Raw genomic sequence first — 26031 nt, forward strand, 5'->3', positions numbered from 1 at the left:
AATGTTAAGGTCCTAGCTCATGTCCAAGGCACCAAAGCCAGCTAAAAAGTCAATAATCGATACCTAAAACTTGAATTGTACTACTTCTTACTGGCTATTACATCAACTTAGAAGCTTCATCTGTGTTCTACTATGGTGCTTTTAGTGTCTCCGCATACCGCAGCACGCGACATAGTTTTGCAATCGATAAGTACAACCGTTTCAGAGAGAAGAGCGGCCAATGTGACGATCTGGCTTTAAGTCGATTCGATAACAAATGACGAAAACGGACGGATTTCTCAGGTTTTTACTACATATGAACACTTTTCACATTCTCCCATGCAAATCGGCTGCCAGTCCTCCTTTCATGCAGAATCTTAAGGTCCTAGCTCATGTCCAAGGCACCAAAGCCAGGTAAAAAGTCAATAATCGATACCTAAGACTTGAATTGTACTACATCTTACTGGATATTACTTCAACTTAGAAGCATCATCTGTGTTCTACTATGGTGCTTTTACTGTCTCCGCATACCGCAGAACGCCACATAGCTTTGCAGACGATAAGTACAACCGTTTCAGAGAGAAGAGCGGTCAATGTGACGATCTGGCTCTAAGTCGATTCGATAACAAATGACGAAAACGGACGGATGTCTCAGGTTTTTACTACATATGAACACTATTCACATTCTCCCGTGCAACTCGGCTGCTAGTCCTCCTTCATGCAAAATCTTAATTTCCTAGCTGATGTCCAAGGCACCAAAGAAGGGTAAAAAGTCAATAACCGATACCTAAAACTTGAATTGTACTACTTCTTACTGGAAATTACATCAACTTAGAAGCTTCATCTGTGTTCTACTATGGTGCTCATAGTGTCTCAGCATACCGCAGCACGCGACATAGCTTTGCAGACGATAAGTACAACCGTTTCAGAGAGAAGAGCAGCCAATGTGACGATCTGGCTTTAAGTCGATTCGATAACAAATGACGAAAACTGACCGATTTCTCAGGTTTTTACTACATATGAAAACTTTTCACATTCTCCCGTGCAACAGCTCTGCTATTCCTCCTTTCATGCAGAATGTTAAGGTCCTAGCTCATGTGCAAGGCACCAAAGATAGCTAAAAAGTCAATAATCGATACCTAAAACTTCAATTGTACTACTTCTTACTGGCTATTACATCAACTTAGAAGCTTCATCTGTGTTCTACTATGGTGCTTTTAGTGTCTCCGCATACCGCAGCACGCGACATAGCTTTGCAGACGATAAGTACAACCGTTTCAGAGAGAAGAGCGGCCAATGTGACGATCAGGCTTTAAGTCGATTCGATAACAAATGACGAAAACGGACGGATTTCTCAGGTTTTTACTACATTTGAACACTTTTCACATTCTCCCGTGCAACTCGGATGCTAGTCCTCCTTTCATGCAGAATATTAAGGTCCTAGCTCATGTCCAAGGCACCAAAGCCAGCTAAAAATTCAATATTCAATACCTAAAACTTGAATTGTACTACTTCTTACTGGCTATTACATCAACTTAGAAGCTTCATCTGTGTTCTACTATGGTGATTTTAGTGTGTCCGCATACCGCAGCACGCGACATAGCTTTGCACACGATAAGTACAACTTTTTCAGAGAGAAGAGCGGCCAATGTGACGATCTGGCTTGAAGTCGATTCGATAACTAATGACGAAAACGGACGGATTTCTCATGTTTTTACTACGTATGAACACTTTTCACATTCTCCCGTGCAACTCGGCTGCTAGTCCTCCTTTCATGCAGAATCTTAAGGTCCTAGCTCATGTCCAAGGCACCAAAGCCAGCTAAAAAGTCAATAATCGATACCTAAAACTTGAATTGTACTACTTCTTATTGGCTATTACATCAACTTAGAAGCTTCATCTGTGTTCTACTATGGTGCATTTAGTGTGTCCGCATACCGCAGCACGCGACATAGCTTTGCAATCGATAAGTACAACCGTTTCAGAGAGAAGAGTGGCCAATGTGACGATCTGGCTTTAAGTCGATTCGATAACAAATGACGAGAACGGACGGATTTCTCAGGTTTTTACTACATATGAACACTTTTCACATTCTCCCGTGCAACTGGGCTGCTAGTCCTCCTTTCATGCAGAATGTTAAGGTCGTAGCTCATGTCCAAGGCATCAAAGCCAGCTAAAAAGTCAATAATCGATACCTAAAACTTGAACTGTACTACTTCTTACTGGCTATTACATCAACGTAGAAGCTTCATCTGTGTTCTACTATGGTGCTTTTAGTGTCTCCGCATACCGCAGCACGCGACATAGCTTTGCAATCGATAAGTACAACCGTTTCAGAGAGAAGAGCAGCTAATTTGACGATCTGGCTTTAAGTCGATTCGATAACAAATGACGAAAACGGACGGATTTATCGGGTTTTTACTACATATAAACACTTTTCACATTCTCGCATGCAAATCGGCTGGTAGTCCTCCTTTCATGCAGAATCTTAAGGTCCTAGCTCATGTCCAAGGCACCAAAGCCAGCTAAAAAGTCAATAAACGATATCTAAAACTTGAATTGTACTACTTCTTCCTGGCTATTACAACAACTTAGAAGCTTCATCTGTGTTCTACTTTGGTGCTTTTAGTGTCTCCGCATACCGCAGCACGCGACATAGCTTTGCAGACGATAAGTACAACCGTTTCAGAGAGAAGAGCGGCCAATGTGACGATCTGGCTTGAAGAAGATTCGATAACAAATGACGAAAACGGACGGATTTCTAGGTTTTTACTACATATGAACACTTTTCATATTCTCCCGTGCAACTCCGCTGCTAATCCTCCTTTCATGCAGAAGCTTAAGGTCCTAGCTCATGTCCAAGGCACCAAAGCCAGCTAAAAAGTCAATAATCGATACCTAAAACTTGAATTGGACTACTTCTTACTCGCTATTACATCAACTTAGAAGCTTCATCTGTGTTCTAATATGGTGCATTTAGTGTGTCCGCATACCGCAGCACGCGACATATCTTTGCAGACGATAAGTACTACCGTTTCAGAGAGAAGAGCGGCCAATGTGACGATCTGGCTTTAAGTAGATTCGATAACACATGACGTAAACGGACGGATGTCTCAGGTTTTTACTACATATGAACATTTTTCACATTCTCCCGTGCAAGTCGGCTGCTAGTCCTCCTTTCATGCAGAATCTTAAGGTCCTAGCTCATGTCCAAGGTACCAAAGCCAGCTGAAAAGTCAATAATCGATACCTAAAACTTGAATTGTACTACATCTTACTGGCTATTACATAACTTAGAAGCTTCATCTGTGTTCTACTATGGTGATTTTAGTGTCCCCGCATACCGCAGCATGCGACATAGCTTCGCAGACGATAAGTACAACCGTTTCAGAGAGAAGAGCGGCCAATGAGACGATCTGGCTTTAAGTCGATTCGATAACAAATGACGAAAACGGACGGATTTCTCAGGTTTTTACTACATATGAACACTTTTCACATTCCCCCGTGCAACTCGGCTGCTAGTCCTCCTTACATGCAGAATTTTAAGGTCCTAGCTCATGTCCAAGGCACCAAAGCCAGCTAAAAAGTCAATAATCGATACCTAAAACTTGAATTGTACTACTTCTTACTGGCTATTACATCAACTTAGAAGCATCATCTGTGTTCTACTATGGTGCTTTTACTGTCTCCGCATACCGCAGAACGCCACATAGCTTTGCAGACGATAAGTACAACCGTTTCAGAGAGAAGAGCGGCCAATGTGACGATCTGGCTTTAAGTCGATTCGATAACAAATGACGAAAACGGACGGATTTCTCAGGTTTTTACTACGTATGAACACTTTTCACATTCTCCCGTGCAACTCGGCTGCTAGTCCTCCTTTCATGCAGAATCTTAAGGTCCTAGCTCATGTCCAAGGCACCAAAGCCAGCTAAAAAGTCAATAATCGATACCTAAAACTTGAATTGTACTACTTCTTATTGGCTATTACATCAACTTAGAAGCTTCATCTGTGTTCTACTATGGTTCTTTTAGTGTGTCCGCATACCGCAGCACGCGACATAGCTTTGCAATCGATAAGTACAACCGTTTCAGAGAGAAGAGCGGCCAATGTGACGATCTGGCTTTAAGTCGATTCGATAACAAATGACGAGAACGGACGGATTTCTCAGGTTTTTACTACATATGAACACTTTTCACATTCTCCCGTGCAAATCGGCTGCCAGTCCTCCTTTCATGCAGAATCTTAAGGTCCTAGCTCATGTCCAAGGCACCAAAGCCAGCTAAAAAGTCAATAATCGATACCTAAAACTTGAATTGTACTATATCTTACTGGCTATTACATCAACTTAGAAGCATCATCTGTGTTCTACTATGGTGCTTTTACTGTCTCCGCATACCGCAGAACGCCACATAGCTTTGCAGACGATAAGTACAACCGTTTCAGAGAGAAGAGCGGCCAATGTGACGATCTGGCTTTAAGTCGATTCGATAACAAATGACGAAAACGGACGGATGTCTTAGGTTTTTACTACATATGAACACTATTCACATTCTCCCGTGCAACTCGGCTGCTAGTCCTCCTTCATGCAAAATCTTAATTTCCTAGCTGATGTCCAAGGCACCAAAGAAGGGTAAAAAGTCAATAACCGATACCTAAAACTTGAATTGTACTACTTCTTACTGGCTATTACATCAACTTAGAAGCTTCATCTGTGTTCTACTATGGTGCTTTTAGTGTGTCCGCATACCGCAGCACGCGACATAGCTTTGCAGACGATAAGTACAACTTTTTCAGAGAGAAGAGCGGCCAATGTGACGATCTGGCTTGAAGTCGATTCGATAACTAATGACGAAAACGGACGGATTTCTCATGTTTTTACTACGTATGAACACTTTTCACATTCTCCCGTGCAACTCGGCTGCTAGTCCTCCTTTCATCCAGAATCTTAAGGTCCTAGCTCATGTCCAAGGCACCAAAGCCAGCTAAAAAGTCAATAATCGATACCTAAAACTTGAATTGTACTACTTCTTCCTTTGTATTACATCAACTTAGAAGCTTCATCTGTGTTCTACTATGGTGCTTTTAGTGTCTCCGCATACCGCAGCACGCGACATAGCTTTGCAGACGATAACTACGAGCGTTTCAGAGAGAAGAGCGGCCAATGTGACGATCTGACTTTAAGTCGATTCGATAACAAATGACGAAAACGGACGGATTTCTCAGGTTTTTACTACATTTGAACACTTTTCACATTTTCCCGTGCAACTAGGCTGCTAGTCCTCCTTTCATGCAGAATCTTAAGGTCCTAGCTCATGTCCAAGGCACCAAAGCCAGCTAAAACGTCAATAATCGATAACTAAAACTTGTATTGTACTACTTCTTACTGGCTATTACATCAACTTAGAAGTTTCATCTGTGTTCTACTATGGTGCTTTTAGTGTCTCCGCATACCGCAGCACGCGACATAGCTTTGCAATCGATAAGTACAACCGTTTCAGAGAGAAGAGCGGCCAATGTGACGATCTGGCTTTAAGTCGATTCGATAACAAATGACGAAAACGGACGGATTACTCAGGTTTTTACTACATATGAACTCTTTTCACATTCTCCCGTGCAAATCGGCTGCTATCCCTATTTTCATGCAGAATGTTAAGGTATTAGCTCATGTCCAAGGCACCAAAGCCAGCTAAAAGGTCTCAATGGAGAGAAGTCTTCCGAAGTAAGAGTGATTTCAGGTGTGCCGCAGGGGAGTGTCATAGGACCGCTGCTGTTCACAATATACATAAATGACCTGGTGGATGACATCGGAAGTTCACTGAGGCTTTTTGCAGATGATGCTGTGGTGTATCGAGAGGTTGCAACAATGGAAATTTGTACTGAAATGCAGGAGGATCTGCAGCGAATTGACGCATGGTGCACGGAATGGCAATTGAATCTCAATGTAGCGAAGTGTAATGTGATGCGAATACATAGAAAGATAGGTCCCTTATCATTTAGCTACAAAATAGCAGGTCAGCAACTGGAAGCAGTTAATTCCATAAATTATCTGGGAGTACGCATTAGGAGTGATTTAAAATGGAATGATCATATAAAGTTGATCGTCGGTAAAGCAGATGCCAGACTGAGATTCATTGGAAGAATCCTAAGGAAATGCAATCCGACAACAAAGGAAGTAGGTTTCAGTACACTTGTTCGCCCAATGCTTGAATACTGCTCAGCAGTGTCGGATCCGCACCAGGTAGGGTTGATAGAAGAGATAGAGAAGATCCAACGGAGAGCAGCGCGCTTCGTTACAGGATCATTTAGTAATTGCGAAAGCGTTACGGAGATGATAGATAAACTCCAGTGGAAGACTCTGCAGGAGAGACGCTCAGTAGCTCGGTACGGGCTTTTGTTAAAGTTTCGAGAACATACCTTCACCGAAGAGTCAAGCAGTATATTGCTCCCTCCTACGTATATCTCGCGAAGAGACCATGAAGATAAAATCAGAGAGATTAGAGCCCACACAGAAGCATACCGACAATCCTTCTTTCCACGTACAATACGAGACTGGAATAGAAGGGAGAACCGATAGAGGTACTCAGGGTACCCTCCGCCACACACCGTCAGGTGGCTTGCGGAGTACGGATGTAGATGTAGATGTAGATGTAATCGATACCTACAACTTGAATTGTACTACTTCTTCCTGGCTATTACATCAACATAGAAGCTTCATCTGTGTTCTACTATGGTGCTTTTAGTGTATCAGCACACCGCAGTACGCGACATAGCTTTGCAGACGATAAGTACAAACGTTTCAGAGAAATGAGGGGCCAATGTGACGATCTGGCTTTAAGTCGATTCGATAACAAATGACGAAAACGGACGGATTTCTTGGGTTTTTACTACATATGAACACTTTTCACATTCTCCCGTGCAACTCGGCAGCTAGTCCTCCTTTCATGCAGAATCTTAAGGTCCTAGCTCATGTCCAAGGCACCAAAGCCAGCTAAAGAGTCAATAAACGATACCTAAAACTTGAATTGTACTACTTCTTACTGGCTATTACATCAACTTAGAAGCTTCATCTGTGTTTTACTATGGTGCTTTTAGTGTCTCCACATACCGCAGCACGCGACATAGCTTTGCAGACGATAAGTACAACCGTTTCAGAGAGAAGAGCGGCCAATGTGACGATCTGGCTTTAAGTCGATTCGATAACAAATGACGAAAACGGACGGATTTCTCAGGTTTTTACTACATATGAACACTTTTCACATTCTCCTGTGCAACTCGGCTGCTAGTCCTCCTTTCATGCAGAATCTTAAGGTCCTAGCTCAAGTCCAAGGCACCAAAGCCAGCTAAAAAGTCAATATTCAATACCTAAAACTTGAATTGTACTACTTCTTACTGGCTATTACATCAACTTAGAAGCTTCATCTGTGTTCTACTATGGTGCTTTTAGTGTGTCCGCATACCGCAGCACGCGACATAGCTTTGCAATCGATAAGTACAACCGTTTCAGAGAGAAGAGCGGCCAATGTGACGATCTGGCTTTAAGTCGATTCGATAACAAATGACGAAAACGGACGGATTTCTCAGGTTTTTACTACATATGAACACTTTTCACATTCTCCCGTGCAAATCGGCTGCCAGTCCTCCTTTCATGCAGAATCTTAAGGTCCTAGCTCATGTCCAAGGCACCAAAGCCAGCTAAAAAGTCAATAATCGATACCTAAAACTTGAATTGTACTATATCTTACTGGCTATTACATCAACTTAGAAGCATCATCTGTGTTCTACTATGGTGCTTTTACTGTCTCCGCATACCGCAGAACGCCACATAGCTTTGCAGACGATAAGTACAACCGTTTCAGAGAGAAGAGCGGCCAATGTGACGATCTGGCTTTAAGTCGATTCGATAACAAATGACGAAAACGGACGGATGTCTCAGGTTTTTACTACATATGAACACTTTTCACATTCTCCCGTGCAACTCGGCTGCTAATCCTCCTTCATGCAAAATCTTAATTTCCTAGCTCATGTCCAAGGCACCAAAGAAGGGTAAAAAGTCAATAACCGATACCTAAAACTTGAATTGTACTACTTCTTACTGGCTATTACATCAACTTAGAAGCTTCATCTGTGTTCTACTATGGTGCTTTTAGTGTGTCCGCATACCGCAGCACGCGACATAGCTTTGCAGACGATAAGTACAACTTTTTCAGAGAGAAGAGCGGCCAATGTGACGATCTGGCTTGAAGTCGATTCGATAACTAATGACGAAAACGGACCGATTTCTCAGGTTTTTACTACGTATGAACACTTTTCTCATTCTCCCGTGCAACTCTTCTGCTAGTCCTCTTTCATGCAGATTCTTAAGGTCCTAGCTCTTGTCCAAGGCACCAAAGCCAGCTAAAAAGTCAATAATCGATACCTAAAACTTGAATTGTACTACTTCTTACTGGCTATTACATCAACTTAGAAGCTTCATCTGTGTTCTACTATGGTGCTTTTAGTGTCTCCGCATACCGCAGCACGCGACATAGCTTTGCAATCGATAAGTACAACCGTTTCAGAGAGAAGAGCGGCCAATGTGACGAACTGGCTTTAAGTCGATTCGATAACAAATAACGAAAACGGACGGATTTCTCAGGTTTTTACTACATATGAACACTTTTCACATTCTCCCATGCAAATCGGCTGCCAGTCCTCCTTTCATGCAGAATCGTAAGGTCCTAGCTTATGTCCAAGGCACCAAAGCCAGCTAAAAAGTCAATAATCGATACCTAAAACTTGAATTTTACTATATCTTACTGGCTATTACATCAACTTAGAAGCATCATCTGTGTTCTACTATGGTGCTTTTACTGTCTCCGCATACCGCAGAACGCCACATAGCTTTGCAGACGATAAGTACAACCGTTTCAGAGAGAAGAGCGGTCAATGTGACGATCTGGTTTTAAGTCGATTCGATAACAAATGACTAAAACTTACGGATGTCTCAGGTTTTTACTACATATGAACACTATTCACATTCTCCCGTGCAACTCGGCTGCTAGTCCTCCTTTCATGCAGAATCTTAAGGTCCTAGCTCATGTCCAAGGCACCAAAGCCAGCTAAAAAGTCAATAATCGATACCTAAAACTTGAATTGTACTACTTCTTATTGGCTATTACATCAACTTAGAAGCTTCATCTGTGTTCTACTATGGTGCATTTAGTGTGTCCGCATACCGCAGCACGCGACATAGCTTTGCAGACGATAAGTACAACCGCTTCAGAGAGAAGAGCGGCCAATGTGACGATCTGGCTTTAAGTCGATTCGATAACAAATGACGAAAACGGACCGATTTCTCAGGTTTTTACTACATATGAACACTTTTCACATTCTCCCGTGCAACTCGGCTGCTAGTCCTCCGTTCATGCAGAATCTTAAGGTCCTAGCTCATGTCCAAGGCACCAAAGAATGGTAAAAAGTCAATAATCGATACCTAAGACGTGATTTGTACTACATCCTACTATATATTACTTCAACTTAGAAGTTTCATCTCTGTTCTACTATGGTGATTTTAGTGTCTCCGCATACCGCAGCACGAGACATAGCTTTGCAGACGATAAGTACAACCGTTTCAGAGAGAAGAGCGGCCAATGTGACGATCTGGCATTAAGTCGATTCGATAACAAATGGCGGAAATGGACGGATTTCTCAGGTTTTTACGACATAAGAACACTTTTCACATTCTCCCGTGCAACTCGGCTTCTAGACCTCCTTTCATGCAGAATCTTAAGGTCCTAACTCATGTCCAAGGCACCAAACTCAGCTAAAAAGTCAATAATCGATACCTAAAACTGGAATTGTACTACTTCTTAATGACTATTACATCATCTTAGAAGCTTCATCTGCGTTCTACTATGGTGCTTTTAGTGTCTCCGCATACCGCAGCACGCGACATAGCTTTGCAGTCGATAAGTACAACCGTTTCAGGGAGAAGAGCGGCTAATGTGACGATCTGGCTTTAAGTCGATTCGATAACAAATGACGATAACGAACGGATTTCTCAGGTTTTTACTACATAGGAACACTTTTCACATTCTCCCGTTCAACTCGGCTGCTAGTCCTCCTTTCATGCAGAATCTTAAGGTCCTAGCTCATGTCCAAGGCACCAAAGCCAGCTAGAAAGTCAATAATCGATACCTACAACTTGAATTGTACTACTTCTTACTGGATATTACATCAACTTAGAAGCTTCATCTGTGTTCTACTATGGTGCTTTTAGTGTCTCCGCATACCGCAGCACGACACGTAGCTTGGCAGACGATAAGTACCACCGTTTCAAAGAGAAGAGCGGCCAATGTGACGATCTGGCTTTAAGTCGATTCGACAACAAATGACGAAAACGGACGGATTTCTCAGGTTTTTACTACATATGAACACTTTTCACATTCTCACGTGCAACGCGGCTGCTAGACCTCCTATCATGCAAAATCTTAAGTTCCTAGCTCATGCCCAAGGCACCAAAGAAGGGTAAAAAGTCAACAATCGATACTTAAAACTTGAATTGTACTACTTCTTACTGGCTATTACATCAACTTAGAAGCTTCATCTGTGTTCTACTATGGTGCTTTTAGTGTCTCCGCATGCCGCAGCACTCGACATAGCTTTGCAGACGATAAGTACAACCGTTTCAGAGAGAAGAGCGGCCAATGTTACGATCTGGCTTTAAGTCGATTCGAAAACAAATGTCGAACACGGACGGAGTTCTCTGGTTTTTACTACATATGAACACTTTTCATATTCTCCCGTGCAACTCGGCTGCTAGTCCTCCTTTCATGCAGAATCTTAACGTCCTAGCTCATGTCCAAGGCACCAAAGCCAGCTAAAAAGTCAATAATCAATACCTAAAACTTGAATTGTACTACTTCTTACAGACTATTACATCAACTTAGAAGCTTCTCTGTGTTCTACTATGGTGCTTTTAGTGTCTCCGCATGCCGCAGCACTCGACATAGATTTGCAGACGATAAGTACAACCGTTTCAGAGAGAAGAGCGGCCAATGTGACGATCTGGCTTTAAGTCGATTCGATAACAAATGTTGAACACGGACGGATTTCTCTGGTTTTTACTACATATGAACACTTTTCACATTCTCCCGTGCAACTCGGCTGCTAGTCCTCCTTTCATGCAGAATCTTAAGGTCCTAGCTCATGTCCAAAGCACCAAAGCCAGCTAAAAAGTCAATAATCGATACCTAAAACTTGAATGGTACTACTTCTTACTGGCTATTACATCAACTTAGAAGCTTCATCTGTGTTCTACTATGGTGCTTTTAGTGTCTCCGCATACCGCAGCACGCGACATAGCTTTGCAGTCGATAAGTACAACCGTTTCAGAGAGAATTGCGGCTAATGTGACGATCTTGCTTTAAGTCGATTCGATAACAAATGACGAAAACGGACGGATTTCTCAGGTTTTTACTACATATGAACACTTTTTACATTCTCCCGTGCAACTCGGCTGCTAGTCCTCCTTTCATGCAGAATCTTAAGGTCCTAGCTCATGTCCAAGGAACCAAGGGCAGCTAAAAAGTCAATAATCGATACATAAAACTTGAATTGTACTACTTCTTACTGGCTATTACATCAACTTAGAAGCTTCATCTGTGTTCTACTATGACGCTTTTAGTGTCTCCGCATACCGCAGCACGCGACATAGCTTTGCAATCGATAAGTACAACCGTTTCAGAGAGAAGAGCGGCCAATGTGACGATCTGGCTTTAAGTCGATTCGATAACAAATGACGAAAACGGAATGGATTTCTCAGGTTTTTACTACATATGAACACTTTTCACATTCTCCCGTGCAAATCGGCTGCTATTCCTATTTTCATGCAGAATGTTAAGGTCCTAGCTCATGTCCAAGGCACCAAAGCCAGCTAAAAGGTCAATAATCGATACCTAAAACTTGAATTGTACTACTTCTTCCTGGCTATTACATCAACATAGAAGCTTCATCTGTGTTCTACTATGGTGCTTTTAGTGTATCAGCATACCGTAGCACGCGACATAGCTTTGCAGACGATAAGTACAAGTGTTTCGGAGAGAAGAGCGGCCAATGTGACGATCTGGCTTTAAGTCGATTCGATAACAAATGACGAAAACGGACGGATTTCTCAGGTTTTTACTAAATATGAACGCTTTTCACATTCTCCCGTGCAACTCGGCGGCTAGTCCTCCTTTCATGCAGAATCTAAAGGTCCTAGCTCATGTCCAAGGCACCAAAGCCAGCTAAAAATTCAATAAACGATACCTAAAACTTGAATTGTACTACTTCTTACTGGCTATTACATCAACTTAGAAGCTTCATCTGTGTTTTACTATGGTGCTTTTAGTGTCTCCACATACCGCAGCACGCGACATAGCTTTGCAGACGATAAGTACAACCGTTTCAGAGAGAAGAGCGGCCAATGTGACGATCTGGCTTTAAGTCGATTCGATAACAAATGTCGAACACGGACGGATTTCTCTGGTTTTTACTACATATGAACACTTTTCACATTCTCACGTGCAACGCGGCTGCTAGACCTCCTATCATGCAAAATCTTAAGTTCCAAGCTCATGCCCAAAGCACCAAAGAAGGGTAAGAAGCAACAATCGATACCTAAAACTTGAATTGTACCATTACTTACTGGCTATTACATCAACTTAGAAGCTTCATCTGTGTTCTACTAAGGTGCTTTTAGTGTCTCCGCATGCCGCAGCACTCGACATAGATTTGCAGACGATAAGTACAACCGTTTCAGAGAGAAGAGCGGCCAATGTGACGATCTGGCTTTAAGTCGATTCGATAACAAATGTTGAACACGGACGGATTTCTCTGGTTTTTACTACATATGAACTATTTTCACATTCTCCCGTGCAACTCGGCTGCTAGTCCTCCTTTCATGCAGAATCTTAAGGTCCTAGCTCATGTCCAAAGCACCAAAGCCAGCTAAAAAGTCAATAATCGATACTTAAAACTTGAATGGTACTACTTCTTACTGGCTATTACATCAACTTAGAAGCTTCATCTGTGTTCTACTATGGTGCTTTTAGTGTCTCCGCATACCGCAGCACGCGACATAGCTTTGCAGTCGATAAGTACAACCGTTTCAGAGAGAATTGCGGCTAATGTGACGATCTTGCTTTAAGTCGATTCGATAACAAATGACGAAAACGGACGGATTTCTCAGGTTTTTACTACATATGAACACTTTTTACATTCTCCCGCGCAACTCGGCTGCTAGTCCTCCTTTCATGCAGAATCTTAAGGTCCTAGCTCATGTCCAAGGAACCAAGGGCAGCTAAAAAGTCAATAATCGATACATAAAACTTGAATTGTACTACTTCTTACTGGCTATTACATCAACTTAGAAGCTTCATCTGTGTTCTACTAAGACGCTTTTAGTGTCTCCGCATACCGCAGCACGCGACATAGCTTTGCAATCGATAAGTACAACCGTTACAGAGAGAAGAGCGGCCAATGTGACGATCTGGCTTTAAGTCGATTCGATAACAAATGACGAAAACGGAATGGATTTCTCAGGTTTTTACTACATATAAACACTTTTCACATTCTCCCGTGCAAATCGGCTGCTATTCCTATTTTCATGCAGAATGTTAAGGTCCTAGCTCATGTCCAAGGCACCAAAGCCAGCTAAAAGGTCAATAATCGATACCTAAAACTTGAATTGTACTACTTCTTCCTGGCTATTACATCAACATAGAAGCTTCATCTGTGTTTTACTATGGTGCTTTTAGTGTCTCCACATACCGCAGCACGCGACATAGCTTTGCAGACGATAAGTACAACCGTTTCAGAGAGAAGAGCGGCCAAAGTGACGATCTGGCTTTAAGTCGGTTCGATAACAAATGACGAAAACGGACGGATTTCTCAGGTTTTTACTACATATGAACACTTTTCACATTCTCCTGTGCAACTCGGCTGCTAGTCCTCCTTTCATGCAGAATCTTAAGGTCCTAGCTCAAGTCCAAGGCACCAAAGCCAGCTAAAAAGTCAATATTCAATACCTAAAACTTGAATTGTACTAGTTCTTACTGGCTATTACATCAACTTAGAAGCTTCATCTGTGTTCTGCTATGGTGCTTTTAGTGTCTCAGCATGCCGCTGCACGCGACATAGCTTTGCAGACGATAAGTACAACTTTTTCAGAGAGAAGTGCGGCCAATGTGACGATCTGGCTTGAAGTCGATTCGATAACTAATGACGAAAACGGACGGATGTCTCAGGTTTTTACTACATATGAACACTTTTCAAATTCTCCCGTGCAACTCGGCTGCTAGTCCTCCTTCATGCAAAATCTTAATTTCCTAGCTCATGTCCAAAGCACCAAAGAAGGGTAAAAAGTCAATAACCGATACCTAAAACTTTAATTGTACTACTTCTTACTGGCTATTACATCAACTTAGAAGCTTCATCTGTGTTCTACTATGGTGCTTTTAGTGTGTCCGCATACCGCAGAACGCCACAAAGCTTTGCAGACGATAAGTACAACCGTTTCAGAGAGAAGAGCGGCCAATGTGACGATCTGGCTTTAAGTTGATTCGATAACAAATGACGAAAACGGACGGATGTCTCAGGTTTTTACTACATATGAACACTTTTCAAATTCTCCCGTGCAACTCGGCTGCTAGTCCTCCTTCATGCAATATCTTAATTTCCTAGCTCATGTCCAAGGCACCAAAGAAGGGTAAAAAGTCAATAACCGATACCTAAAACTTGAATTGTACTACTTCTTACTGGCTATTACATCAACTTAGAAGCTTCATCTGTGTTCTACTATGGTGCTTTTAGTGTGTCCGCATACCGCAGCACGCGACATAGCTTTGCAGACGATAAGTACAACTTTTTCAGAGAGAAGTGCGGCCAATGTGACGATCTGGCTTGAAGTCGATTCGATAACTAATGACGAAAACGGACGGATTTCTCAGGTTTTTACTACGTATGAACACTTTTCACATTCTCCCGTGCAACTCGGCTGCTAGTCCTCATTTCATGCAGAATCTTAAGGTCCTAGCTCATGTCCAAGGCACCAAAGCCAGCTAAAAAGTCAATAATCGATACTTAAAACTTGAATTGTACTACTTCTTACTGGCTATTACATCAACTTAGAAGCTTCATCTGTGTTCTACTATGGTGCTTTTAGTGTCTCCGCATACCGCAGCACGCGACATAGCTTTGCAATCGATAAGTACAACCGTTTCAGAGAGAAGAGCGGCCAATGTGACGATCTGGCTTTAAGTCGATTCGACAACAAATAACGAAAACGGACGGATATCTCAGGTTTTTACTACATATGAACACTTTTCACATTCTCCCGTGCAAATCGGCTGCCAGTCCTCCTTTCATGCAGCATCTTAAGGTCCTAGCTCATGTCCAAGGCACCAAAGCCAGCTAAAATTCAATATTCAATACCTAAAACTTGAATTGTACTACTTCTTACTGGCTATTACATCAACTTAGAAGCTTCATCTGTGTTCTACTATGGTGCTTTTAGTGTGTCCGCATACCGCAGCACGCGACATAGCTTTGCAGACGATAAGTACAACTTTTTCAGAGAGAAGAGCGGTCAATGTGACGATCTGGCTTTAAGTCGATTCGATAACAAATGACGAAAACGGACGATGTCTCAGGTTTTTACTACATATGAACACTATTCACATTCTCCCGTGCAACTCGGCTGCTAGTCCTCCTTCATGCAAAATCTTAATTTCCTAGCTGATGTCCAAGGCACCAAAGAAGGGTAAAAAGTCAATAACCGATACCTAAAACTTGAATTGTACTACTTCTTACTGGAAATTACATCAACTTAGAAGCTTCATATGTGTTCTACTATGATGCTCATAGTGTCTCAGCATACCGCAGCACGCGACATAGCTTTGCAGACGATAAGTACAACCGTTTCAGAGAGAAGAGCGGCCAATGTGACGATCTGGCTTTAAGTCGATCCGATAACAAATGACGAATACGGACTGATTTCTCAGGTTTTTACTACATATGAACACTTTTCACATTCTCCCGTGCAACAGGGCTGCTAGTCCTCCTTTCATGCAGAATCTTAAGGTCCTAGCTCATGTCCAAGGCACCAAAGCCAGCTAAAAATTCAATATTGAATACCTAAAATTTGAATTGTACTACTTCTTACTGGCTATTACATCAACTTAGAAGCTTTATCTGTGTTCTACTATGGTGCTTTTAGTGTCTCCGCATACCGCAGCACGCGACATAGCTTTGCAATCGATAAGTACAACCGTTTCAGAGAGAAGAGCGGCAAATGTGACGATCTGGCTTTAAGTCGATTCGATAACAAATGACGAAAACGGACGGATTTCTCGGGTTTTTACTACATGTTAAGACTTTTCACATTCTCCCGTGCAAATCGGCTGCTAGTCCTCCTTTCATGCAGAATGTTAAGGTCCTAGCTCATGTCCAAGGCACCAAAGCCAGCTATAAAGTCAATAATCGATACCTAAAACTTGAATTGTACTACTTCTTACTGGCTATTACATCAACTTAGAAGCTTCATCTGTGTTTTACTATGGTGCTTTTAGTGACTCCGCATACCGCAGCACGCGACATAGCTTTGCAGACGATAAGTACAACTGTTTCAGAGAGAAGAGCGGCCAATGTGACGATCTGGCTTTAAGTCGATTCGATAACAAATGACGAAAACGGACGGATTTCTCAGGTTTTTACTACATATGAACACTTTTCACATTCTCCTGTGCAACTCGGCTGCTAGTCCTCCTTTCATGCAGAAACTTAAGGTCCTAGTTCAAGTCCAAGGCACCAAAGCCAGCTAAAAAGTCAATATTCAATACCTAAAACTTGAATTGTACTACTTCTTACTGGCTATTACATCAACTTAGAAGCTTCATCTGTGTTCTGCTATGGTGCTTTTAGTGTCTCAGCATGCCGCAGCACGCGACATAGCTTTGCACACGATAAGTACAACCGTTTCAGAGAGAAGAGCGGCCAATGTGACGATCTGGCTTTAAGTCGATTCGATAACAAATGACGAGAACGGACGGATTTCTCAGGTTTTTAATACATATGAACACTTTTCACATTCTCCCGTGCAAATCGGCTGCCAGTCCTCCTTTCATGCAGAATCTTAAGGTCCTAGCTCATGTCCAAGGCACCAAAGCCAGCTAAAAAGTCAATAATCGATACCTAAAACTTGAATTGTACTATATCTTACTGGCTATTACATCAACTTAGAAGCATCATCTGTGTTCTACTATGGTGCTTTTACTGTCTCCGCATAACGCAGAACGCCACATAGCTTTGCAGACGATAAGTACAACCGTTTCAGAGAGAAGAGCGGCCAATGTGACGATCTGGCTTTAAGTCGATTCGATAACAAATGAGGAAAACGGACGGATGTCTCAGGTTTTTACTACATATGAACACTATTCACATTCTCCCGTGCAACTCGGCTGCTAGTCCTCCTTTCATGCAGAATCTAAAGGTCCTAGCTCATGTCCAAGGACCCAAAGCCAGCTAAATAGTCAATAAACGATACCTAAAACTTGAATTGTACTACTTCTTACTGGCTATTACATCAACTTAGAAGCTTCATCTGTGTTTTACTATGGTGCTTTTAGTGTCTCCACATACCGCAGCACGCGACATAGCTTTGCAGACGATAAGTACAACCGTTTCAGAGAGAAGAGCGGCCAATGTGACGATCTGGCTTTAAGTCGGTTCGATAACAAATGACGAAAACGGACGGATTTCTCAGGTTTTTACTACCTATGAACACTTTTCACATTCTCCTGTGCAACTCGGCTGCTAGTCCTCCTTTCATGCAGAATGTTAAGGTCCTAGCTCAAGTCCAAGGCACCAAAGCCAGCTAAAAAGTCAATATTCAATACCTAAAACTTGAATTGTACTACTTCTTACTGGCTATTACATCAACTTAGAAGCTTCATCTGTGTTCTACTATGGTGCTTTTAGTGTGTCCGCATACCGCAGCACGCGACATAGCTTTGCAGACGATAAGTACAACTTTTTCAGAGAGAAGAGCGGCCAATGTGACGATCTGGCTTGAAGTCGCTTCGATAACTAATGACGAAAACGGACGGATTTCTCAGGTTTTTACTACGTATGAACACTTTTCACATTCTCCCGTGCAACTCGGCTGCTAGTCCTCATTTCATGCAGAATCTTAAGGTCCTAGCTCATGTCCAAGGCACCAAAGCCAGCTAAAAAGTCAATAATCGATACCTAAAACTTGAATTGTACTACTTCTTACTGGCTATTACATCAACTTAGAAGCTTCATCTGTGTTCTACTATGGTGCTTTTAGTGTGTCCGCATACCGCAGCACGCGACATAGCTTTGCAGACGATAAGTACAACTTTTTCAGAGAGAAGAGCGGCCAATGTGACGATCTGGCTTGAAGTCGATTCGATAACTAATGACGAAAACGGACGGATTTCTCAGGTTTTTACTACGTATGAACACTTTTCACATTCTCCCGTGCAACAGGGCTGCTAGTCCTCCTTTCATGCAGAATCTTAAGGTCCTAGCTCATGTCCAAGGCACCAAAGCCAGCTAAAAAGTCAATAATCGATACCTAAAATTTGAATTGTACTACTTCTTATTGGCTATTACATCAACTTAGAAGCTTCATCTGTGTTCTACTATGGTGCTTTTAGTGTCTCCGCATACCGCAGCACGCGACATAGCTTTGCAATCGATAAGTACAACCGTTTCAGAGAGAAGAGCGGCAAATGTGACGATCTGGCTTTAAGTCGATTCGATAACAAATGACGAAAACGGACGGATTTCTCGGGTTTTTACTACATGGTAAGACTTTTCACATTCTCCCGTGCAAATCGGCTGCTAGTCCTCCTTTCATGCAGAATGTTAAGGTCCTAGCTCATGTCCAAGGCACCAAAGCCAGCTATAAAGTCAATAATCGATACCTAAAACTTGAATTGTACTACTTCTTACTGGCTATTACATCAACTTAGAAGCTTCATCTGTGTTCTACTATGGTGATTTTAGTGTCTCCGCATACCGCAGTACGCGACATAGCTTTGCAGACGATAAGTACAACCGTTTCAGAGAGAAGAGCGGCCAATGTGACGATCTGGCTTAGAGTCGATTCGATAACAAATGACGAAAACGGACGGATTTCTCAGGTTTTTACTACATATGAACACTTTTCACATTCTCCCGTGCTACAGGGCTGCTAGTCCTCCTTTCATGCAGAATCTTAAGGTCCTAGGTCATGTCCAAGGCACCAAAGCCAGCTAAAAATTCAATATTGAATACCTAAAACTTGAATTGTACTACTTCTTACTGGAAATTACATCAACTTAGAAGCTTCATCTGTGTTCTACTATGGTGCTCATAGTGTCTCAGCATATCGCAGCACGCGACATAGCTTTGCAGACGATAAGTACAACCGTTTCAGAGAGAAGAGCGGCCAATGTGACGATCTAGCTTTAAGTTGATTCGATAACAAATGACCAAAACGGACGGATTTCTCAGGTTTTTACTACATATGAACACTTTTCACATTCTCCCGTGCAACTCCGCTGCTAATCCTCCGTTCATGCAGAATCTTAAGGTCCTAGCTCATGTGCAAGGCACCAAAGATAGCTATAAAGTCAATAATCGATACCTAAAACTTGAATTGTACTACTTCTTACTGGCTATTACATCAACTTAGAAGCTTCATCTGTGTTCTACTATGGTGCTTTTAGTGTCTCCGCATACCGCAGCACGCGACATAGCTTTGCAGACGATAAGTACAACCGTTTCAGAGAGAAGAGCGGCCAATGTGACGATCTGGCTTTAAGTCGATTCGATAACAAATGACGAGAACGGACGGATTTCTCAGGTTTTTAATACATATGAACACTTTTCACATTCTCCCGTGCAAATCGGCTGCCAGTCCTCCTTTCATGCAGAATCTTAAGGTCCTAGCTCATGTCCAAGGCACCAAAGCCAGCTAAAAAGTCAATAATCGATACCTAAAACTTGAATTGTACTATATCTTACTGGCTATTACATCAACTTAGAAGCATCATCTGTGTTCTACTATGGTGCTTTTACTGTCTCCGCATACCGCAGAACGCCACATAGCTTTGCAGACGATAAGTACAACCGTTTCAGAGAGAAGAGCGGCCAATGTGACGATCTGGCTTTAAGTCGATTCGATAACAAATGAGGAAAACGGACGGATGTCTCAGGTTTTTACTACATATGAACACTATTCACATTCTCCCGTGCAACTCGGCTGCTAGTCCTCCTTCATGCAAAATCTTAATTTCCTAGCTGATGTCCAAGGCACCAAAGAAGGGTAAAAAGTCAATAACCGATACCTAAAACTTGAATTGTACTACTTCTTACTGGAAATTACATCAACTTAGAAGCTTCATATGTGTTCTACTATGAAGCTCATAGTGTCTCAGCATACCGCAGCACGCGACATAGCTTTGCAGACGATAAGTACAACCGTTTCAGAGAGAAGAGCGGCCAATGTGACGAACTGGCTTTAAGTCGATCCGATAACAAATGACGAAAACGGACCGATTTCTCAGGTTTTTACTACATATGAACACTTTTCACATTCTCCCGTGCAACAGGGCTGCTAGTCCTCCTTTCATGCAGAATCTTAAGGTCCTAGCTCATGTCCAAGGCACCAAAGCCAGCTAAAAATTCAATATTGAATACCTAAAATTTGAATTGTACTACTTCTTACTGGCTATTACATCAACTTAGAAGCTTCATCTGTGTTCTACTATGGTGCTTTTAGTGTCTCCGCATACCGCAGCACGCGACATAGCTTTGCAATCGATAAGTACAACCGTTTCAGAGAGAAGAGCGGCAAATGTGACGATCTGGCTTTAAGTCGATTCGATAACAAATGACGAAAACGGACGGATTTCTCGGTTTTTTACCACATGTTAAGACTTTTCACATTCTCCCGTGCAAATCGGCTGCTAGTCCTCCTTTCATGCAGAATGTTAAGGTCCTAACTCATGTCCAAGGCACCAAAGCCAGCTATAAAGTCAATAATCGATACCTAAAACTTGAATTGTACTACTTCTTACTGGCTATTACATCAACTTAGAAGCTTCATCTGTGTTCTACTATGGTGCTCATAGTGTCTCAGCATACCGCAGCACGCGACATAGCTTTGCAGACGATAAGTACAACCGTTTCAGAGAGAAGAGCGGCCAATGTGACGATCTAGCTTTAAGTTGATTCGATAACAAATGACGAAAACGGACGGATTTCTCAGGTTTTTACTACATATGAACACTTTTCACATTCTCCCGTGCAACTCGGCTGCTAGTCCTCCTTACATGCAGAATTTTAAGGTCCTAGGTCATGTCCAAGGCACCAAAGCCAGCTAAAAATTCAATATTGAATACCTAAAACTTGAATTGTACTACTTCTTACTGGCTATTACATCAACTTAGAAGCTTCATCTGTGTTCTACTATGGTGCTTTTAGTGTCTCCGCATACCGCAGCACGCGACATAGTTTTGCAATCGATAAGTACAACCGTTTCAGAGAGAAGAGCGGCCAATGTGACGATCTGGCTTTAAGTCGATTCGATAACAAATGACGAAAACGGACGGATTTCTCAGGTTTTTACTACATATGAACACTTTTCACATTCTCCCATGCAAATCGGCTGCCAGTCCTCCTTTCATGCAGAATCTTAAGGTCCTAGCTCATGTCCAAGGCACCAAAGCCAGGTAAAAAGTCATTAATCGATACCTAAGACTTGAATTGTACTACATCTTACTGGATATTACTTCAACTTAGAAGCATCATCTGTGTTCTACTATGGTGCTTTTACTGTCTCCGCATACCGCAGAACGCCACATAGCTTTGCAGACGATAAGTACAACCGTTTCAGAGAGAAGGGCGGTCAATGTGACGATCTGGCTTTAAGTCGATTCGATAACAAATGACGAAAACGGACGGATGTCTCAGGTTTTTACTACATATGAACACTATTCACATTCTCCCGTGCAACTCGGCTGCTAGTCCTCCTTCATGCAAAATCTTAATTTCCTAGCTGATGTCCAAGGCACCAAAGAGGGGTAAAAAGTCAATAACCGATAACTAAAACTTGAATTGTACTACTTCTTACTGGAAATTACATCAACTTAGAAGCTTCATCTGTGTTCTACTATGGTGCTCATAGTGTCTCAGCATACCGCAGCACGCGACATAGCTTTGCAGACGATAAGTACAACCGTTTCAGAGAGAAGAGCGGCCAATGTGACGATCTGGCTTTAAGTCGATTCGATAACAAATGACGAAAACGGACGGATGTCTCAGGTTTTTACTACATATGAACACTATTCACATTCTCCCGTGCAACTCGGCTGCTAGTCCTCCTTCATGCAAAATCTTAAGTTCCTGGCTCATGCCCAAGGCACCAAAGAAGTGTAAGAAGTCAACAATCGATACTTAAAACTTGAATTGTACTACTTCTTACTGGCTATTACATCAACTTGGTAGCTTCATCTGTGTTTTACTATGGTGCTTTTAGTGTCTCCGCAAACCGCAGCAATCGACATAGCTTTGCAGACGATAAGTACAACCGTTTCAGAGAGAAGAGCGGCCAATGTGACGATCTGGCTTTAAGTCGATTCGATAACAAATGTCGAACACGGACGGATTTCTCTGGTTTTTACTACATATGAACACTTTTCACATTCTCCCGTGCAACTCGGCTGCTAGTCCTCCTTTCATGCAGAATCTTAAGGTCCTAGCTCATGTCCAAGGCACCAAAGCCAGCTAAAAAGTCAATAATCGATACCTAAAACTTGAATGGTACTACTTCTTACTGGCTATTACATCAACTTAGAAGCTACATCTGTGTTCTACTATGGTGCTTTTAGTGTCTCCGCATACCGCTGCACGCGACATAGCTTTGCAGTCGATAAGTACAACCGTTTCAGAGAGAATTGCGGCTAATGTGACGATCTGGCTTTAAGTCGATTCGATTACAAATGACGAAAACGGACGGATTTCTCTGGTTTTTACTACATATGAACACTTTTTACATTCTCCCGTGCAACTCGGCTGCTAGTCCTCCTTTCATGCAGAATCTTAAGGTCCTAGCTCATGTCCAAGGAACCAAGGGCAGCTAAAAAGTCAATAATCGATACCTAAAACTTGAATTGTACTACTTCTTACTGGCTATTACATCAATTAGAAGCTTCATCTGTGTTCTACTATGATGCTTTTAGTGTCTCCGCATACCGCAGCACGCGACATAGCTTTGCAGACGATAAGTACAACCGTTTCAGAGAGAACAGCGGCCAATGTGACGATCTGGCTTTAAGTCGATTCGATAACAAATGACGAAAACGGACGGATTTCTCAGGTTTTTACTACATATGAACACTTTTCACATTCTCCCGTGCAACTCGGCTGCTAGTCCTCCTTTCATGCACAATCTTAAAGTCCTAGCTCATGTCCAAGGCACCAAAGCCAGCTAAAAAGTGAATAAACGATACCTAAAACTTGAATGGTACTACTTCTTACTGGCTATTACATCAACTTAGAAGCTTCATCTGTGTTCTACTATGGTGCTTTTAGTGTCTCCACATACCGCAGCACGCGACTTAGCTTTGCAGAAGATAAGTACAATTGTTTCAGAGAGAAGAGCGGCCAATGTGACGATCTGGCTTTAAGTCGATTCGATAACAAATGACGAAAACGGACGGATTTCTCAGGTTTTTACTACATATGAACACTTTTCACATTCTCCCGTACAACTCGGCTGCTAGACCTCCTTTCATGCAGAATCTTAAGGTCCTAACTCATGTCTAAGGCACCAAAGACAGATAAAAAGTCAATTATCGATACCTAAAACTTGAATTGTACTACATCTTACTGACTATTACATCATCTTAGATGCTTCATCTGTGTTCTACTATGGTGCTTTTAGTGTCTCCGCATATCGCAGCACGCGACATAGCTTTGCAGTCGATAAGTACAACTGTTTCAGAGAGAAGAGCGGCTAATGTGACGATCTGGCTTTAAGGCGATTCGATAACAAATGACGATAACGAACGGATTTCTCAGGTTTTTACTACATATGAACACTTTTTACATTCTCCCCTGCAACTCGGCTGCTAGTCCTCCTTTCATGCAGAATCTTAAGGTCCTAGCTCATGTCCAAGGCACCAAACCCACCTAAAAAGTTAATAATCGATACCTAAAACTTGAATTGTACTACTTCTTACTGGCTATTACATCAACTTAGAAGCTTCATCTGTGTTCTACTATGGTGCTTTTAGTGTCTCCGCATACCGCAGCACGCGACATAGCTTTGCAGTCGATAAGTACAACCGTTTCAGAGAGAATTGCGGCTAATGTGACGATCTGGCTTTAAGTCGATTCGATAGCAAATGACGAAAACGGACGGATTTCTCAGGTTTTTACTACGTATGAACACTTTACAAATTCTCCCGTACAACTCGGCTGCTAGACCTCCTTTCATGCAGAATCTTAAGGTCCTAACTCATATCCAAGGCACCAAAGTCAGCTAAAAAGTCAATAATCGATACTTATAACTTTAATTGTGCTACTCCTTACTGACTATTACATCATCTTAGAAGCTTCATCTGTGTTCTACTATGGTGCTTTTAGTGTCTCCGCTTACTGCAGCACGCGACATAGCTTTGCAGTCGATAAGTACAACCGTTTCAGAGAGAAGAGCGGCTAATGTGACGATCTGGCTTTAAGTCGATTCGATAACAAATGACGATAACGAACGGATTTCTCAGGTTTTTACTACATATGAACAGTTTTTACATTCTCCCCTGCAACTCGGCTGCTAGTCCTCCTTTCATGCAGAATCTTAAGGTCCTAGCTCATGTCCAAGTCACCAAACCCACCTAAAAAACCAATAATCGATACCTAAAACTTGAATTGTACTACTTCTTACTGGCTATTACATCAACTTAGAAGCTTCATCTGTGTTCTACTATGATGCTTTTAGTGTCTCCGCATACCGCAGCACGCGACATAGCTTTGCAGACGATAAGTACAACCGTTTCAGAGAGAAGAGCGGCCAATGTGACGATCTGGCTTTAAGTCGATTCGATAACAAATGACGAAAACGGACGGATTTCTCAGGTTTTTACTACATATGAACACTTTTCACATTCTCCCGCGCAACTCGGCTGCTAGTCCTCTTTTCATTCACAATCTTAAAGTCCTAGCTCATGTCCAAGGCACCAAAGCCAGCTAAAAAGTGAATAATCGATACCTAAAACTTGAATTGTACTACTTCTTACTGGCTATTACATCAACTTAGAAGCTTCATCTGTGTTCTACTATGGTGCTTTTAGTGTCTCCACATACCGCAGCACGCGACATAGCTTTGCAGAAGATAAGTACAACCGTTTCAGAGAGAAGAGCGGCCATTGTGACGATCTGGCTTTAAGTCGATTCGATAACAAATGACGAAAACGGACGGATTTCTCAGGTTTTTACTACATATGAACACTTTTCACATTCTCCCATACAACTCGGCTGCTAGACCTCCTTTCATGCAGAATCTTAAGGTCCTAACTCATGTCCAAGACACCAAAGACACCTAAAAAGTCAATAATCGATACCTAAAACTTGAATTGTACTACATCTTACTGACTATTACATCATCTTAGAAGCTTCATCTGTGTTCTACTATGGTGCTTTTAGTGTCTCCGCATATCGCAGCACGCGACATAGCTTTGCAGTCGATAAGTACAACCGTTTCAGAGAGAAGAGCGGCTAATGTGACGATCTGGCTTTAAGGCGATTCGATAACAAATGACGATAACGAACGGATTTCTCAGGTTTTTACTACATATGAACACTTTTTACATTCTCCCCTGCAACTCGGCTGCTAGTCCTCCGTTCATGCAGAATTTAAAGGTCCTAGCTCATGTCCAAGGCCCCAAAGAATGGTAAAAAGTCAATAATCGATACCTAAGACTTGAATTGTACTACATCTTTCTGGATATTACTTC

Source organism: Schistocerca gregaria, unplaced genomic scaffold (genome assembly GCF_023897955.1).
Source record: "Schistocerca gregaria isolate iqSchGreg1 unplaced genomic scaffold, iqSchGreg1.2 ptg000486l, whole genome shotgun sequence".
Lineage (NCBI taxonomy): Eukaryota > Metazoa > Arthropoda > Insecta > Orthoptera > Acrididae > Schistocerca > Schistocerca gregaria.